This window comes from Carassius gibelio, chromosome B22, assembly GCF_023724105.1.
Source record: "Carassius gibelio isolate Cgi1373 ecotype wild population from Czech Republic chromosome B22, carGib1.2-hapl.c, whole genome shotgun sequence".
NCBI classification, from domain to species: Eukaryota; Metazoa; Chordata; class Actinopteri; order Cypriniformes; family Cyprinidae; genus Carassius; species Carassius gibelio.
In genome coordinates, this window is record NC_068417.1 from 42,977,005 (window position 1) to 42,982,004 (window position 5,000).

Sequence of the window (5,000 nt, forward strand, 5' to 3'; positions counted from 1 at the left end):
GTTTGGGCCTGGTTAGTACTTGGATGGGAGACCGCCTGGGAATACCAGGTGCTGTAAGCTTTTTGGACATTTTTCACTTAGTATATAATAATTTTGCCAAAAAATAGAGTCAATGCCCGATCTCTGAATCTTAGCAGGTTTAGGTCTGGTTAGTACTTTGATGAGAGACTGCCTGGGAATACCAGGTGCTTTAAGCTTTTGGGTTTTCTTTCCTACTTATATAATGTACTGGCGATAAGATCGGCTGGTCTTTAAATAGCCCTCTCTTTGCAGCAGACTTCGCTTACGGCCATACCAACCTGGCTATGCCCAATCTCGTCTGATCTCGGAAGCTAAGCAGGTTTGGTCCTGGTTAGTACTTGGATAGGAGACCGCCTGGGAATACCAGGTGCTGTAAGCTTTTTGGACATTTTTCACTTAGTATATAATAATTTTGCCAAAAAATAGAGTCAATGCCTGATCTCTGAATATTAGCAGGTTTGGGCCTGCTTAGTACATGGATGGGAGACTGCCTGGGAATACCAGGTGTTTTAATCTTTTTGGAAAATTTCACGAATTATATAATAATCTTTCATAAAAAAAAAAAAAAGAGTCAATGCCCGATCTCTGAATCTTAGCAGGTTTAGGTCTGGTTAGTACTTTGATGAGAGACTGCCTAGGAATACCAGGTGCTTTAAGCTTTTGGGTTTTCATTCCTACTTATATAATGTACTGGCGATAAGATTGGCTGGTCTTTAAATAGCCCTCTCTTTGCAGCAGACTTCGCTTACGGCCATACCATCCTGGCTATGCCCGATCTCGTCTGATCTCGGAAGCTAAGCAGGTTTGGGCCTGGTTAGTACTTGGATGGGAGACCGCCTGGGAATACCAGGTGCTGTAAGCTTTTTGGAAATTTTTCACTTAGTATATAATAATTTTGCCAAAAAATAGAGTCAATGCCAATCTCTGAATATTAGCAGGTTTGGGCCTGGTTAGTACATGGATGGGAGACTGCCTGGGAATACCAGGTGCTGTAAGCTTTTTGGACATTTTTCACTTAGTATATAATAATTTTGCCAAAAAATAGAGTCAATGCCCGATCTCTGAATATTTGCAGGTTTGGGCCTGGTTAGTACATGGATGGGAGACTGCCTGGGAATACCAGGTGCTTTAATCTTTTTGAAAAATTTCACGAATTATATAATAATCTTTCATTTAAAAAAAAAAAAAGAGTCAATGCCCGATCTCTGAATCTTAGCAGGTTTAGGTCTGGTTAGTACTTTGATGAGAGACTGCCTAAGAATACCAGGTGCTTTAAGCTTTTGGGTTTTCTTTCCTACTTATATAATGTACTGGCGATAAGATTGGCTGGTCTTTAAATAGCCCTCTCTTTGCAGCAGACTTCGCTTACTGCCATACCAACCTGGCTATGCCTGATCTCGTCTGATCTCGGAAGCTAAGCAGGTTTGGGCCTGGTTAGTACTTGGATGGGAGACTGCCTGGGAATACCAGGTGCTTTAATGTTTTTGGAAAATTTCACGAATTATATAATAATCTTTCATTAAAAAAAAAAAAAAAAAAAAAAAGAGTCAATGCCCGATCTCTGAATCTTAGCAGGTTTAGGTCTGGTTAGTACTTGTATGAGAGACTGCCTAGGAATACCAGGTGCTTTAAGCTTTTGGGTTTTCTTTCCTACTTATATAATGTACTGGCGATAAGATTGGCTGTTCTTTAAATAGCCCTCTCTTCAATCAATCAATCAATCACCTTTATTTATATAGTGCTTTAACCCTTAGGGGACTAAGCCCTTTTTGGTCCGTTTTCTCTATTTTTACATTTCGGCTTATAAACCATATGTAATGAGGATGGACCACCATGTATTTGGTATCAATGGATTCAGAAGACCCTAAGCTACCATAAGCATGCATGCAATATGTCTATAAAGGAAGTATGAGTGAAAAATTGTACAATAAACTAGAGAATTTCAAAGACGAAAATTAGATTTTTGTCATTTATTACTGAAAATCCTACCTCACACAACAATAGTTAAAAGTTTTTGACCCAAAAATATATTTTTCAAACTCTTTGCTTGACAGAAATGGGTTAATGTTCAATCAAATGTGTAAAGAACAATTAAATAATTAACTTTATTTACAAACAGTCCTAGGCGTTTTTTTTTTTTTGGGACTAAGCCCTTTTTGGTCTGTTTTCTCTATTTTTATATTTGGGCTAATAAATCATATGTAAAGGAGATGACACACCCTGTGTTTGGTATCTATGGATTCAGAAGACCCTAAGCTACCATAAGCATGCATGCAATATGTTTATATAAAGGAAGTATGTGTGAAAAATTTTACAATAAACTAGAGAATTTCAAAAACGAAAATTAGATTTTTGTCATTTATTACTGAAAAACACACAATATAGAACAGTTTTTGAACAAAGAAAATATATTTTTTCAAACTGTTTGCTTGACAGAAATGTGTTATTGTTTAATCAAATGTGTAAAGAACAATTCAATAATTAACTTTTTTAAAAAACAGTCCTAGGCATGCCAGTGAGCAAAGCAAGGCCTCTCCAGGCCTTTCCAGTAATTGTTCCAGAGTTTGTTCTGCCGTAAATCTTTTACTGCTTGCCATTTTGATAAAACAATTCTGTAATAATGCTGTATCTCTCTCGAATTTATCTCTTTGTGCTCGCTAACACTCCGATTGCTTTCTGCTTTCTCCACGTGATGCTGATTCTCCGATCGCTCGAATTTAGCTCTTTGTGCTCGCTAATACTCCGATCGCGTTCTGCTTTCTCCACCCTGATGCTGATTCTCTGAACGCTTATTGATTATATGTCTTTTACTTTCGTCCAGCCAGCTTTTACAAGGCTACAGCAGAGCTACAGAGTCCTCTGAATCGCTAGAAGACATAACCTTCCTCTGATTGGGTTAGAAAAAGACTCCTCCCAGCGGCAATTTTTCCATTGGCTGTTGCTTGTTGAATCTGCCTAGCACAATCGTTTTCATTGGCCTGTTTACGCAGAGGTATTGCGCAATAAGGGAAGTGTTTAATATACAAACTGGACACCGCTGTTTTCAGCGGAATCTGAGGAAGACGGCAAAAAAAACCGCATCTCTCTAGCATTAACAGTTTTTGAGATAACTACACATTTGTAAAAGTATGCCATTTTGGGCGGTACCGCCCAATCCGTCCCCAGAGGGTTAAACAAAATACATTGCGTCAAAGCACTGAACAACATTCATTTGGAAAACAGTGTCTCAATAATGCAAAATGATAGTTAAAGGCAGTTCATCATTGAATTCAGCTATGTCATCTCTGTTCAGTTGAAATAGTGTCTGTTTTTATTTGCAATCAAGTCAATGATATCGCTGTAGATGAAGTGACCCCAACTAAGCAAGCCAGAGGCGACAGCGGCAAGGAACCGAAACTCCATCGGTGACAGAATGGAGAAAAAAACCTTGGGAGAAACCAGGCTCAGTTGGGGGGTCAGTTCTCCTCTGACCAGACGAAAACCAGTAGTTCAATTCCAGGCTGCAGCAAAGTCAGATTGTGCAGAAGAATCATCTGTTTCCTGTGGTCTTGTCCTGGTGCTCCTCTGAGACAAGGTCTTTACAGGGGATCTGTATCTGGGGCTCTAGTTGTCCTGGTCTCCGCTGTCTTTCAAGGCAGTAGAGGTCCTTTCTAGGTGCTTTTTGGACATTTTTCACTTAGTATATAATAATTTTGCCAAAAAATAGAGTCAGTGCCTGATCTCTGAATATTAGCAGGTTTGGGCCTGTTTAGTACATGGATGGGAGACTGCCTGGGAATATACTGCCTTTAATTATAATTTTGCATTATTGAGACACTGTTTTCCTAATGAATGTTGTTCAGTGCTTTGACGCAATGTATTTTGTTTAAAGCACTATATAAATAAAGGTGATTGATTGATTGATTGAATACCAGGTGCTGTAAGCTTTTTGGACATTTTTCACTTAGTATATAATAATTTTGCCAAAAAAAAGTCAATGCCCGATCTCTGAATATTTGCAGGTTTGGGCCTGGTTAGTACATGGATGGGAGACAGCCTGGGAATACCAGGTGCTTTAATCTTTTTGGAAAATTTCACGAATTATATAATAATCTTTCATTAAAAAAAAAAAAAGAGTCAATGCCCGATCTCTGAATCTTAGCAGGTTTAGGTCTGGTTAGTACTTTGATGAGAGACTGCCTAGGAATACCAGGTGCTTTAAGCTTTTGGGCTTTCTTTCCTACTTATATAGTGTACTGGCGATAAGATTGGCTGGTCTTTAAATAGCCCTCTCTTTGCAACAGACTTCGCTTACGGCCATACCAACCTGGCTATGCCCGATCTCGTCCGATCTCGGAAGCTAAGCAGGTTTGGGCCTGGTTAGTACTTTGATGGGAGACCGCCTGGGAATACCAGGTGCTGTAAACTTTTTGGACATTTTTCACTTAGTTTATAATAATTTTGCCAAAAAATAGAGTCAATGCCCGATCTCTGAATCTTAGCAGGTTTAGGTCTGGTTAGTACTTTTATGAGAGACTGCCTAGGAATACCAGGTGCTTTAAGCTTTTGGGTTTTCTTTACTACTTATATAATGTACTGGCGATAAGATTGGCTGTTCTTTAAATAGCCCTCTCTTTGCAGCAGACTTCGCTTACGGCCATACCAACCTGGCTATGCCCGATCTCGTCTGATCTCGGAAGCTAAGCAGGTTTGGGCCTGGTTAGTACTTGGATGGGAGACCGCCTGGGAATACCAGGTGCTGTAAGCTTTTTGGACATTTTTCACTTAGTATATAATAATTTTGCCAAAAAATAGAGTCAATGCCCGATCTCTGAATCTTAGCAGGTTTAGGTCTGGTTAGTACTTTGATGAGAGACTGCCTGGGAATACCAGGTGCTTTAAGCTTTTGGGTTTTCTTTCCTACTTATATAATGTACTGGCGATAAGATCGGCTGGTCTTTAAATAGCCCTCTCTTTGCAGCAAACTTCGCTTACGGCCA

General features: G+C 39.4%; 6 non-coding genes and 1 pseudogene across 6 annotated transcripts in view; all 7 read left to right on the top strand.

Annotated features, from left to right (window-relative positions):
- The window catches only part of LOC127996329 (5S ribosomal RNA), a 119-nt gene extending 59 nt beyond the window's left edge, over positions 1 to 60 (top strand). The window contains exon 1 of the ribosomal RNA XR_008169239.1: positions 1 to 60. This exon is cut by the window's left edge and continues 59 nt beyond it. This is a non-coding gene — a ribosomal RNA (5S ribosomal RNA).
- A 221-nt stretch (positions 61 to 281) lies between these two features.
- Positions 282 to 400, top strand: LOC128005494 (5S ribosomal RNA). Its single transcript, XR_008178144.1, has one exon. It is a non-coding gene; the product is annotated as a 5S ribosomal RNA (ribosomal RNA).
- A 364-nt stretch (positions 401 to 764) lies between these two features.
- On the top strand, positions 765 to 883 carry LOC127996352 (5S ribosomal RNA). The gene has a single exon (XR_008169262.1). It is a non-coding gene; the product is annotated as a 5S ribosomal RNA (ribosomal RNA).
- A 501-nt stretch (positions 884 to 1,384) lies between these two features.
- On the top strand, positions 1,385 to 1,503 carry LOC128006855 (uncharacterized; annotated as a pseudogene).
- Positions 1,504 to 4,309: 2,806 nt separating this feature from the next.
- LOC127996598 (5S ribosomal RNA) lies at positions 4,310 to 4,428 on the top strand. Its single transcript, XR_008169497.1, has one exon. It is a non-coding gene; the product is annotated as a 5S ribosomal RNA (ribosomal RNA).
- A 221-nt stretch (positions 4,429 to 4,649) lies between these two features.
- Positions 4,650 to 4,768, top strand: LOC127996340 (5S ribosomal RNA). Its single transcript, XR_008169250.1, has one exon. It is a non-coding gene; the product is annotated as a 5S ribosomal RNA (ribosomal RNA).
- Positions 4,769 to 4,989: 221 nt separating this feature from the next.
- LOC128003775 (5S ribosomal RNA) overlaps positions 4,990 to 5,000 on the top strand; it is a 119-nt gene continuing 108 nt past the window's right edge. The window contains exon 1 of the ribosomal RNA XR_008176492.1: positions 4,990 to 5,000. This exon is cut by the window's right edge and continues 108 nt beyond it. This is a non-coding gene — a ribosomal RNA (5S ribosomal RNA).